Source organism: Helianthus annuus, chromosome 3, assembly GCF_002127325.2.
Source record: "Helianthus annuus cultivar XRQ/B chromosome 3, HanXRQr2.0-SUNRISE, whole genome shotgun sequence".
NCBI lineage: Eukaryota > Viridiplantae > Streptophyta > Magnoliopsida > Asterales > Asteraceae > Helianthus > Helianthus annuus.
In genome coordinates, this window is record NC_035435.2 from 120,106,346 (window position 1) to 120,120,692 (window position 14,347).

Sequence of the window (14,347 nt, forward strand, 5' to 3'; positions counted from 1 at the left end):
TGGATTATTGATTCTGGTGCTAATGAGTAAATGATCATGTCAAGTGAAAACATGTTTAATAAAGTTGATGTTTCTGATTACAACATAACTGCCAAACACCCTAATGGTACTGATGCCAAAGTCACTACAATAGGGTGCTAAAATTATCCAACTCTGTCATCTTAATAGATGTCTTTGTGGTCCCTGAATATTGTGTCAACTTAATATCTGTGCATAAATCAGCCAAGGATAATCAACTTAGGGTTGTACTTGATGAAGATACTTGTTATATTCAGGATTTGTACTTAAAGAAAACCCTGGTGACTGGTAGACAAACTGATGGTCTTTATTTCTGTGGTAATTCTTTCAATTCTATGTTTGCCTGTTTTAATAAAGCTGAAACTATAAAGCTCTGGCACTCAAGACTTGGTCATCCTGCTGATCAAGCCTTAAACGTTTTAAATCTTAAATCTGATAAAGCTAATATTGAACCTTATGAAGTTTGTCATAAAGCAAACAACACAGAGTCCCTTTTTCCTTTAAGTGAACACAAAACTTCTAAAGTAGGTGACTTAATTCACTTAGATGTTTGGGGTCCCTATAAGGTCCCAAGCATAGAAGGATTCAAATACTTTCTCACTATTGTGGATGATTACTCTAGGGTCGTTTGGGTATATTTGATGAAATCTAAAGTTGAAGTTTTTGAAAATATTCAAAGTTTTTATAACCTTGTGAAAACTCAATTTGAAGTAAATATTAAAATTTTTAGGAGTGACAATGGAACTGAATTTGTTAATTCTCAAATGTCCAACTTTGTTAAGTCACATGGAATCTTTCACCAAACATCTTGTGCTTACACTCCTCAACAAAATGGTGTTGTTGAGAGGAAGCACAGACACTTACTCAATGTTGCTAGAGCTCTATTGTTTCAGTCAGGTGTTCCTTTAAAATTCTTGTCTGAATGTGTTCTCACTGCTTCGTACTTAATTAACAGGACACCCTCTTCTGTGTTAAACGGTAAAACGCCTTATGAGTTACTTTTTGGATTTGAACCTTCTCTTAGTCACTTGAAGATTTTTGGTTGCTTATGCTTCTTTACTGTTTTAAATAATCCTGATAAACTTGATGAAAGAGCTGAAAAATGTATTTTTATGGGGTATTCAAATCTAAAAAAACGGTTACAAAGTTTGGAGTCTAGATCAAAAGAAATTTACCTTCTCTAGGGATGTCAGCTTTCATGAAAATGTTTTTCCCTATAAAACTAAGCTATTTTCAAAATCTGATCTAGATAACACTGAATCTTTAAATAATTCAAACTTTTTTGATCTTTATGATTCTTCAAGTGACATAAATCCGATGATGATGAGAAGGCAGAAACTGATTTAGCTACTGTGACTCAACAACACAGTAGTTCAAGTGAATCAACACCTCTTGTTGATACTCAGCAGCCACCCTCCGGTGATGGCATGGCTGGCAATCAACAAGTGTATGAACCTGAACCTAATCCTGTGAGGGTTGAGTCTAGCAATAGCAATGAAGAATCAAACCTTCCTAAGGGTACTCATACCACTACTAGAAAATCCACTAGGTCTGTGTCTATTCCTAAGAAATTTGGTGATTATGTGGTAGAAGGCAAGGTCAAATTCGGTTATGAGAGAGTTGTTAATTATGCTAACTTACCTTCTGATAATATTTGTTTTGCATCAAATGTCAATAAAATTCTTGAACCCAACTCATATAAAGAAGCTATCAAGGATAGTAATTGGGTGAATGCCATTAATGAAGAGCTTAGCGCTCTTCATAATAATAATAATACTTGGTCTATTGTTGATCTTCCTAAAGGGAGAAAACCTATATGCTGCAAATGGATCTTTAGGGTTAAATATAAGTCAAATGGAGAAGTTGAGAGATACAAAGCTAGGTTAGTAGCTAAAGGGTTCAACCAAAGGGAAGGAATAGACTTTGATGAAACTTTCTCCCCTGTCGTAAAAATGGTTACCATTAGATGTATTGTTAGTTTATCTGTTCAAAATGATTGGCCTCTTTATCAACTTGACGTTAATATTGCGTTTCTCTATGGAAATTTGAAAGAGGAAGTTTACATGTCTATGCCTGAAGGTCTGAATAACAGTAATCTTAATAAAGTGTGAAAACTAAATAGGTCCTTGTATGGTCTAAAACAAGCTCCACGAATGTAGAATTAAAAGCTTGTAAATGTTCTCTTGAAAATGGGCTTTTATCAGTCAAAATGTGATTATTCTATGTTCATAAAATCTTATGAAAATGTGTTTGTTGTTATGCTAGTTTACGTAGATGATATAATTCTAACTGGTAATAGCAAACAAGAAATTGAAAATGTGAAAAATCTATTACAGTCTGAATTTAAAATCAAAGATTTAGGTTTTTTAAAGTTCTTTCTTGGAATTGATGTCATTAAAACTCAAGAAGGAATATGTTTGACTCAAAGAAAGTATTGTATGGATTTATTGAATGAGTTTGGTATTAGTGGATGTAAATCTGTTTCATGTCCTATTGAAGCAAACTATGTTATTACAAATCCGTGTAAAAAGGAAGAAAACAATTTTGTTAATGTTGATGATTATCAAAGGCTGGTTGGGAAATTGATTTACTTATCTCATACCAGACCCGACATAGCTTATGCTGTTCATTTTCTTTCTCATATATTGCACAAGCCAACTATGGCCCATCTCAAATAGCATTCAAGTTGTTGAGGTACTTGAAAGGTGCTCCTGGCACTGGTTTAATGTTTAAAAAGGGTGATAAATTTGAGTTATCTGCTTATGCCGACTCTGATTGGGCTAAGTGCATTGATAGCCGAAGGTCAGTTACAGGATTCTGCATATTTCTAGGAAACTCTTTGATCTCCTGGAAAAGCAAAAAACAAAGCGTCATATCTAGATCTTCTGCTGAAGCAGAATACATATCTATGTGTGCTGCCTTATGTGAAATAATGTGGCTGGTCAACATATTACAAGAGTTACAGGTTAAAGTCACGTTGCCGGTTGAGTTAAGATGCGATAACACTGTGCATTGTCCATAGCGGCAAACCCTGTCTTTCATGACAGAACCAAACACTTTGAAATTGACTTGTTCTTCCTTCGTGAAAAAATTGCCTCTGGAATGGTTAAAACGATTGGCGTCTCCTCCTCAAATCAATATGCGGATTTTTTCACAAAAGGATTACAACCAGCTGATCATCTCAAAATGTGTAAGTGTTTGGCTCTCTCTAATCTATTTAGTATTAATACTGAGGGGGGTGTTAAAGATATTAACACTTTAGATTTAATGCTCTTCCGTTTATTATTTTTTACCTTTTACTTTAACTGTGTTTCTTTTGTTTCAAGGATTGGGCCGGTTTCTTCTTTCGCTGTTGTGGGCTGTGTCGGTGAAGGCCCAACTGGGTTCCCTTTTGCTATGTCGGTGAAGGCCCTATAGGGTTTCTTGTGCTTTATATTCAGCTGATGTGCCCTTGTTCGAGATCATCAGACAATCATTATCCCCTTTTATCATATATCAGCTCTTTCATTTTTCACCCTTTGTATCGCTTTTTCTCTTGCAAGTTATTTGTAAGAGTTCTTAGGGTTCTTTTACACCATCACATTGACATCTTCATTTGTATTAGTCAAGCTGTGATGACCAAATCATTTGTACTCTGATTCTCAATTGCAATAAACATTCCTGCTGTTCGTTTTTGTTATAATCTTGAGTTTCTGACAGTGAGCCTCTTATGTTTGTACCAGAATTAAAGGAGAACATATTCAGAAAATTTCTCACTTAGGAGATTCTCTAGAATCTGTTCCATCTCAGACAGGTACACCAGACTCAGAAAAGGATCAAAGGGAAGAAAGTAGCAGTGAAGAGTTGAGCAAGACAACCACAGAAAACAGTGAAGAAACCAGCAGTGAGGAATTAAGCTCTACTACAACAGAAGGAAGTGAAGATGCTAAATATTGCATAAAAGACACCAGCCAACTTGACAAGAAAATGAAGAAAATCAAAAGCTCAAATTCGATTGCTTCTTTAGAAAATGTCTCATGCAGTTCAAGATGATCATCACAAACATCATCATCTAACGCCTTAACCTCGAAGAAAAATAATACACATTGTTCTCGATGTTTCAGATGTGGCCATTTAGGACACATTGCAAAAAAAAAAAGTTTCAAAAAAAAAAAATCAAAAGTTTTCTTAAAACATTACAGAACAGTTTGACAAATTCAAAAAGTTTGTTAAAGGATTCGTAAACTCTACTTGTTTTTGGAAACACAAAGAGGGTATCATTGCAGAGAATCATGATAGATTAAAATTTTAAGTAAGTTTGGGTTCCGATCATCAACTTACCTGTATATATTATCTTTGTTGTTGTGTACAAAATAAATTGCAAAAAATGGTTGCGGACCTTGATGGAATACATATGGCAAGTAGATAGCGGGAGCTGTCGGCATATGATGGGCCTGAAGGAACTATTCACAAACTTCAACTTTATTAACGACAAATCTTTGTGTATCTTTTGCCGGTGATGAAAAAGGGGGAAAGATCGTTGGACTCGAAGACGTGGTTTCAAATGCTATAACTCTAAAAGACGTTAATTATGTCCCAGAACTATGCTATGACCTTATGAGCTTATCACAAATTTGTGATAAAGAATATCAGTTCTGTTCAACGACCTAGAATGTGTCTTTCTCAAGCCAGGCTATACAGTTCCTCCCGAGATGATTATGCTCAGGGCACCCCGTCAAAATAACACATATGTCTTAAATATGAAGAATTCCAACTCAAAAGATCAAATGACTTATTTGATTTCAAAGCATCAGAATTAGAGTCACCGCTTTGGCACAGGCAAATGTGACATGTAAATTCCAAAAACATAAATAACCTTTCTAAATTAAATTTAGTAAGGGTTTACCAATTAAAGAATTTCCGCTTTTAATAAATGTATCGCGTGAGCCCAAGGTAAACATCACAAAGAGCCGCACAAGTCCAAAGAAGTGAACACAATTGGTTCTCCTTTGCAACTAATACATATGGATCTCTTTGGTCCTACAAGTGTTAAAAGTTTGGCTAAGAGTTCCTACTATTTGGTGATCACAGATGACTACTCTCATTTTTTGTAGGCCTATTTTCTTGAAACAAAAAGTGAAATTGTTGATATTCTGAAGACTTTCATCCCAATGATCGAGAGCATCATCAAGTAGAAGGTTAAATCCATCAGAAGTGATAACGGAATAGAGTTCAAGAATTAGACATTTATCTCTTTCTATGAAGAAAAAAGAATTCATCTTCAATACAATGCTGCAAGAACTCCTCAGCAAAAAGGTGTTCTAGAAAGGAAGAACAGGACTCTCATCGAAGCCACTCGAACAATGCTCATGGACTCCAAGCTACCGATTATCTTTTGAGCAGAGGCGGTCAACACTGCTTGCTACATGCTGAATAGAGTTCTAATAGTCAAACCTCACGGGAAGATTGCTTACGAACTTCTTTTCAAACGGAAGTCGTTAGTACACTTTTTCAGACCAATCGGTTGCTCATGCACCCTCCTCAACACTCAAGATAATCTAATCAAGTTCGATGTTGTTGGAGATGTTTGTTACTTCATGGGCTATTCATCGACTTAGAAGGCGTATAGAGTTTACAACAGAAGGACCAAGATGGTGATTGAGTTATACTACGTGGACTTTCAAGAAAGGAACTACACTAACACCGGAAGCCCTCCTGATTGGTTTTATGACGTAGATGTCATCTTCAACACTTTCGACTTTCCGGTTCCTGAACTCATTTCTAACCTAAACCTCTAGAAACCACTCAAATTGAAGAAGTGTTTGACACTTCAGCCATTTGCTTCACACCATTCACCACTCGTTTCACCCCTTTTGCCGCAGATTCGATCGATCCTCTAGCAGAAGTTAATGGTGACACTTCGGCTGAGAATGCATCTTCAAACAATGCTTCTTCCTCACAGGCGAATATGAATGATCCAGTTCCAGATCAAAGCTCATCAGATATTATTCCTAACGAACACCTTACAAACATGCAAGAACAAGTTGAAACACAACCAAATGCAAGCTACAAAACCAATCGCAATTTCCATCCTCTGGAAAACGTCACTGGTTCAGTTGAAGAAGGAGTACGCACACGGAGTCCGACAGGTATTATTAATCAAGGATTGTATGATGCATTTCTCTCATAGTCAGTACCATGTGACATCGAAGACGCCATTCAGGATTCCAGTTGGGTACAGGCTATGCAAGAAGAATTGTCTCAATTTAGAAAGCTTAAGGTGTGGGAACTTGTTGACCTACCTGAAGGCAAATATCCAATCGATACTTATTACAATTTCTATATATTTAGTCCCTCTACTTCTATTTATTACACTTTTGACTAAAACAATAGTAACAATATCTCCTCTCGATATGTGTTGGCACATAGAGATCGGTTTATATAGCAAAATTAAACTGGAGCATAAAATGCATTTTAATGTATACCAGTAATTAGATCCGCGCGCGTTGCTACGCGGGTACATTGTAAACATCGAACGAATTAGTTCAGGCATTATGTGATGCGTTAACCATATGAAAACATGTGTTTTTACGTATCCTATTTAACTCAATAGCATTGAAGTTGGAACAAAATGTAAAGTAATAGAATTTATATTGTACAATCATAACGTATTTACATGTGACCCGACTCATACATAGGAAACGTATAAAAAAAGCATAATCAAGTGTTGAAATTTCACCCCTAGTGCGTTGTGGTGGAGTTGAAACGTTAAGTAACTCGAATTTATACAAAATGTATTATATCTGATCTCATTCGATTCATAACTAAATTTATGGCGACACGTTGACGAATCTGAAACGTACATAAAATAAGCACGAAAATGTATTATATTTGACATGACTTGTTCCTAATAATGTTTACGTTGATGCATAGACCAAAATTTGAAAGAGTTGTAAAATGGAGTGATAATGTAGAGGTTAAAACTGCATTTCTCAAAAGTTAAGGGTGTAATTAGTGAAAAAAAAGAAGGGACTATTTGTGTAAAATCTACAAAAAGAAAGAAACACTTATGTAAGGGACAATTTATGTGAAAGTTATAAAAGGGACACTTATGTAAAAAGTACCAACATTATGCTTTAAGTTATATAATAACTAGAAAAGTGACCCGCGCGCGTTGCGCCGCGGGCAACGAAATTGGCGTGCAATTGATCAGATTCATACCAGTTTTGTTTAAGCTTATCATACTTCTTTCGTCATCAAAATCCGAGTAACAACTATAAGTACAACGCTATATAAATAATTGTATACACTAATAAATACAGGTTGATGACGAATAAATACAGTAACTATTACTAAAGTCTGAGTAACCCTTCTTTCATCTGTAGTTTTAAAGTAGCCCGAGTACGATGTCGGGTTCCTCGGAACCTGGTTTTGGCACGTTTTATTCTGTTGGAACCAAAAGGAGACACACTGCCTCTTGGTTGCGTGTTGTGCCATCGAAGGTTCTTTAGAATAGCCAACTCTCTCAAGTGTTTCCTTTTGTACAAATCCTGGGATTCATCCTGTAATTCGAAGTAGTGTCTTTATAAATAGTTGTAACCAACCAAACCATCTTTATGGATTGGTCAGCCGGTAAGATATCTATACGGTACAATCCACGATTTAAGGTTGGTTTGGCAGGTCCGACTGACCCAACAAACCTAACCATTTTCCTTTGCCACTTTTTTTCCAAACTCTTTAGGCTAGTTTGGCTGGTCTGGGCAACCCAACCAACCCAGTTTTGTTTCCCATATCCCAAAACTGTAGTTAGCAGTTCAAACTATAATTTTCATTGCAAAGTGAACAACTCTAATTTAATGAAGGTTATCAATAGGCTATAGTTTATTCACAATGTAGAAGGTATGTGGTATGAAAGAAAACATACCACAAGTTTGAGCAACCTTTTTTTCTCCTACAAGCTGAACGATACGCGCCTCCCGTCTGCCACATTTACGATAAATTATGTGATCGCTTTCTCCAGGTAGTTGAGATCAACAACAGTAGAGATTGTTGTCAGCAGCTGCAGTGGCAAGACATAAATATTCATTTAAACTAAAACAAAATATAATAATATGTGCTAATAAACATACCTTAATCTGGTTCAATGTAAAAGCTTTAGGCCACTCATTTCTAAAACCTTCACACACTTGCCAATATATCATCCATCCCTTTTAGTTGCAGCCAGCTAAAATGAATTTAGATCTGAAGGTTAGCAACCCCTAAACTTATGCAAATTACAATTCAAGATTATCAAACAATTATATTTAATTCAAATAGGTGAAACTAACGCCAGCAAGCTAGTTCAAGAAATAGTTCGATACATAGTTTGGTAAAAAAGAATGAAGCATAAGCATCATAAAGCAATTGGTTAAAAAGTATCTTAGTGAATATTTTTTTTGAAAAACAATTTCATCTTAGTGAATATTTAGTTTAGTAAAATTGGTAGTTAACATGGCTATTTTAATAACTCCCCCTCTTTAATGATCCATAGTTAACAATTTACACATGTTCTTTTATATTCATTTTAACCCCTTATTCAATTCATTGTTTTTTCATCTCAATCATGAAGCAAGTTTCGAATAATATACATCTGGTATATCATTATGCACAGATGCAGTCATGTTATATCATTATTACATTTTCATTATTATTATTATTATTATTATTATTATTATTATTATTATTATTATTATTATTATTATTATTATTATTTAATAAAACCATAAAAATAGTAGTTCTTATTTTTCATTCAATATATATAATAAAGCATAAAGAATCTGGCTTTAACAGTTCTTTAATCTAAACTTGATTAACTTTCTGTTTTTGTCAACTAAAAAAGGATGGTGCCCTTTATATTACGAAGCATTTACTTATTATAATCTCTAGACGTTATCAGTAAGAGATAGACAAACCTCAGAAACACGATACAGACAATGGCTTTCAAGTCAACCACTTTAAATCGACCACCTGTAACAAAAATAAATTAACCAAAACCATCAATGCAAAGTGAAAGAGAAACCGAAAAAGACAACCACAGACTTACAAATGCGAAAGCAATGGAAAACCGACAGCACCACCCACACCTAAAATTAAGACGATACAACAAAACCAACAACCAAACTTAAACAAACATGCATAAACCAGATGTAAGATTACAAAATAAATTCAAAAAGCAAATACGCACAAAGTACAATGGTGAAAACAAAAATTAGACCACCAAGTTGATTTTTCCAATAGCATTGATAACATGCTGCAACAAACATGATCAATAATATGTAAAAAAGTCAGAAGTAAAGAGGATATCTACGGTCTGTGGTAGCAATACTTAAAGATTGATTTGGCTAAAAAATTATCACCATTCATAATCATTATTTCTAAAAACACTAAACCGATAAAATTAACACTCTAGACCCAATAATAACACTTTATCCTCTAGGAATTTGTACCCCAATGTTCCTTCCTGGCTTCGAGCAACTATCACAACGACAGCAAGCAGGACTACTATTCGACAGTAAAGACGATTTCTAGGGTCTAAGGTAGCAATATCACTAAGATGAACCACATGAAATTAACAGTCAAATTTGCAGCGGCTTTCGTCGTCTTCGGAAACAGGGGTCCGCCAAGTTGTGTATCCAACCGGCCATCTTCTCTCTTTGCTTAGTGTATCCGACCGGCCATCCAGTCAATTATGTAAGTATCATCTTAAATCTTACATAAGTTTTTGTTTTGTGACTGGAGGGTTTGCTAGACCTCGCCGGAATCCCGATATCTGAATCATCACCGTCATCTCTCTGTTCTGAGATACATAACCCTCTTATTTGTTACCCAATAAACCACCGTTTCTAGAGTGCTATCGGAGGGATGATACTGGTGAACGGATAGCGGATTGTGGAAACCCTAACCAGTGCTCCGTCCGCTTTCTCTTTTTTCTGAAATCCACCGCTGTTATGAGCGTCGCATCCCCGTCGTGAATCACAACCGTTGGCAGCGGCCCTTCCTCCGTTCTCTCTTCTCTCTCTATCGTTGATGGTGAGGAGGGCTAAATGGAGATTTAGCTTGTCAGCCCAAAAGAGTTTACAAATCTAAAAACCAAAAGTACAAATACCAAATGCTTTGAACATCAGTAATGCACAAAGTACAACCCTGTTATGCCTTTTAGTGTTGCAAATTAGAAGTATATATAATAAGTTATGTATGGGACTCAAGCGTAAGATGATGGTGAATATTGTTGCATGTATAATTTTATTGATTCAAATAAGACATAAGATAGTGAATTAAGTCATGTAGGCGAGTCGAAATAGATACATGATTATATGTTCACCTAAGTTATAGGCTCATACTATCTTATTATTTATACTAAATGATACAAATTACAACACATGTTTAAATAGATATCAACTGCACAAAAATCCATCAATAATTAGCCTTTCAAGAAATATCCCATGACATAAAATAATTTTACATACTAGTTAATCCTTTTTATATAGTTAAAATGTATTTATGGGATATATATTAAGTTTTGTAACCTTCAAAGTGTATATTAGTACGAGTCACATAGCATCTGAGCGAGGGATACTTAGACACACTTTGTCCCCAACTTGTTCCCTATTATAAAGCCATTTTTTAACTTTTGAAAAATCATGTTTTTGTACAATCTTAGTTTAAAGAGAATATATGGAAAACTAAGAAAAACAATGAAAAGGGCCAAAAAAGGAAAAAAGTGAAAATATGGGGGGCCGAAATGGAGCACGCCAACATACACAAATTTTGAATTTCACCCTTGGCGACTCCAATGGAGATTCTTAGATTCTGCAGGCGTGAAGAGGAGAAAAGCCTGCTGCTATGGCCACTCAACACCCACCATCTTTTGTCAAATTGTCACTTTACACCCCTACCACTTCCCACCAACATCATTGCCTCCAACTTTGGCTAATCCACTTTCTCCTACTTCAACTTTTGACTCGTTCAAAATTACTATAAGTCGTTTCTTAATCATAAACATAAAGAAAAAGTTATTTTTAAATTTAAATATATTTTACGTTATAAATATAAAGATCCTTAACAAAAATGTAACTTTTTATTCAGGGTCATTATGTTCCGGTGTTTATGAATTAGTTCGAATTAGCGAGATAGATTAAATTTCTCGTAATAATGTGAGATCAAGAATTACACGCGATGATAATTGCGTACATAATGTCTCAAATCGATTCATGCTAAAATCCTAACACAACTTCAAAATTTTCTGAAACCCTATCAAGATTACATGACAATGTTTTATTCTTTCTTAAAAACTTTGCATTTCATGTTCAATAAGAAACAGTGATTCAATAAAACTCACCCCATACTCACTTGATCTAGTTCCAATTTTCCTTACACTTCTGATTGATTCAAGAAACATACACAAAACATTAATTTAAGCATAACTGTGTCAAGTCAACATAATTTATTTCAATTTATTTATAGTGTCATTGTCTAAAATACACGATGTCACTTTAATGTCGAATGCATATCTACTTCGGGTATGTTTGACATGGAGCTTTTAGAAGTTTCTAACTTTAAGCTTTTAAGAAAAAGCTCATACCCAATAAAAAAAACCTTATGTTTGGCAAAAGTAGCTGGTGGCTGGTAGGTGGTGGTGGTAGCTGGTATAGTAGCTGTAACTTTTAAGATATATTTGGTGTTTGATAGAGTAGCTGAAGCTTTTAATAAAATGTATAAAATGACCAAAATGGACATAATTAAAAATTTAGAAAGTTGGTGCATTAAAAAGTTCCTTATTTTTAGCGGTTAAAATAGTCATTTTTCCCTAAAAGCTTGTAGCTTCTTCTAAACGCTACTAGTAGTAGCGTTCAACCAAAAGTTTCAAACTCCTAACCTAAAAGCTTAAAGCTCCTTCAATCAAACAAGACCTTTTATTGAGTAGTAGCTTTTTCTTAAAAGCTTAAAACTAGAAGCTCCTAAAAACCTTACTAATTTTCGTTCAAAATCATTAGTGATTAATTGATGTATATGTTACTGTATATCATGATGGTATGCAAATGGGATGATGGCACATTGTTCTTGCAATTACGGATATAGGGTATGTTTGGAAAAAGTAGCTGGTGACTAGTGGCCGGAAGTTGGTAGCTGATAGCTGGTATCTGTAGCTTTTTAGATATATTTGGTGTTTGACAGAGTAGCTGAAGCTTTTTAATAAAATGTATAAAATGATCAAAATGGACATAACTAAAAATTTAAAAAGTTTGTGCGTTAAAAAGTTTATTATAATAGTGATCATTTTTTGCCTAAAAGCTTGTAGCTCCTTCTAAACGCTACTAGCAGGAGCGTTCAACCAAAAACTTCAAGCTCCTAACCTAAAAGTTTCAAGCTCCTTCAACCAAACAAGAGGTTAATTAGATGTTTGATGGTTTAATATGCTACCACTTTCTACACGGCCCGGTGACACTTCTGGCTGAATGGCGACCATAAGCAATTTTGTGAGTTTCTGACGCTAAAATTTGACATGAATCTATGATTTATTCAAGTATAACTTCTTGTTGATAAAAATATTCTTAAATATTGATTTTTTAAACAAATAAACACTTGGAAAAAATTTGGCATGCATATTATATCACTTGCAATAATTGACAAGTTTTATTGGGGAAATATGGAAGTTGGTTTACGTGTTACATTGATTACATAATTAAATATAGGTCTGGGTTTTAATAAGGTCTTGAAAATAATGCCTTCATCAAGAGTATTGATAAGGGTTGCAAACTTCAATGTTGTCTCCTGCAAATGTAACCAAACTTGTATGTCAAAATGTTGACCCCCCTTCCACCATTAATGTCGAAATACTTAAAATACAAGTACGAGTAAATAATTATAGTAAATGTTGTTGTCCAATATATATATATATAGAGGGTCAGAATCATTTCAGAATCATAAATATTTATAGAACTCACAGAACTCTTAATAAACAATTTTTTTATTTATAATTTTTTATGTTTAAGATAATTTTATCATTTATTATGTGTATTTTTACGATTACATACATGTTAAGAGTAATTTTATCATTTTTTATATGTAATTTTATAATTACACATATGTAAACTAGTTTTTTTACATATATGTAATTAGTTATGACAATATATATATAATTTTGGCAATTAAACATACGTAAACTACTTTTAACATGTATGTAATCAAAGAAATACATATAATAGATGATAAAAAGATCCTGAATACAAAAACTTATATATAAAATGATTGTTTATTAGGAGTTCTGAAAGTTCTGTAGTTATTTAGAGTTCTGAAATGAACTCAACCCTATATATATATATATATATATAGGAGAGAGAGAGAGAGTTAGGATCCTGTAAAAAAGGCCCAAACTGTGAGAAAGGTAAGAAAGAATCTCAATCATTAGATCTTTTGATCTAATGGTTGAAATCAATAGGGACCAAAATGTAAAATATTTATATTAATTTTGATTGAATTGAAATATCTAGGGGCAATTGTGTCTTTTTATCTTCATTTTGTAAATCAATTCAATCCAAAATCCCTGCAATTTCGTTCTCTCTCTATCATACGTTCCTAATTTTCCTCTTTCTCTCTCTTTCTTCTTCCATATTCAACATAATCCCTGCAAACATCACGAATCTGAAGATCAAACATCAATACGAAGATCAAACATCAATTGGAAGATCAAACATCAATCGGAAGCGGACCGGCAGTGGTGGTCGACGACGGCGGTGGCGGACCGGCAGTGGTTGGGTTCGATGACGGCGGGTGGTTGGGTTATGATGCGGCGGCGGTTGGGAACCATGAGATTTTACTGTCGGGTGGTTGTGTTCGACGACGGCGGTGGCGGACCGGCAGTGGTGGTGCCGGCAGCGGAGAAGAAGAATGATACAAAGATGTAAGGATTATTGAATGGTGTTATTTTTTACTGAATGGTGTTATTTTTTACTGAATGGTGTTATCTTTTTATGAATGGTGTTATTTTTTTTACTGAATGATGTTATTTTTTACTGAATGGTGTTATTTTTTACTGAATGGTGTTATTCTTTTCTGAATGGTGTTATTTTGTTTCTGAATGGTGTTTTTTTCTTTTTCTGAATGGTGTTATATTTATTTACTGAATGGTGTTATATTCTTGTTACTGAATGGTGTTATATTATTTACTGAATGGTGTTATTTTGTTTACTGAATGATGTTATTTTTGTTTACTGGATTGGTGTTTTTTTATTTCTGAATGGTGTTATTTTATTTCTGAATGGTGTTTTTTGTTTACTGAATGGTGTTATATTATTTTGTTAAAAACACCATG

The 14,347-nt window shown here is 34.3% G+C and overlaps 1 long non-coding RNA gene across 4 annotated transcripts; it reads right to left on the reverse strand.

Moving 5' to 3' along the window:
- Positions 1–7,221: 7,221 nt before the first annotated feature.
- Positions 7,222–10,118, reverse strand: LOC118479274. Of its 4 annotated transcripts, XR_004889768.1 has the most exons (7): positions 9,483–10,118; positions 9,221–9,286; positions 9,080–9,119; positions 8,949–9,003; positions 8,127–8,221; positions 7,922–8,056; positions 7,222–7,559 (listed from the first exon to the last, which is right to left on the reverse strand). It is a non-coding gene; the product is annotated as an uncharacterized LOC118479274 (long non-coding RNA). The 4 variants fall into 4 exon arrangements; XR_002583190.2 differs by lacking the exon at positions 9,221–9,286 and having other exon boundaries at positions 9,483–10,116; XR_004889767.1 differs by having other exon boundaries at positions 9,221–10,116.
- Between the last annotated feature and the right edge of the window lie 4,229 nt (positions 10,119–14,347).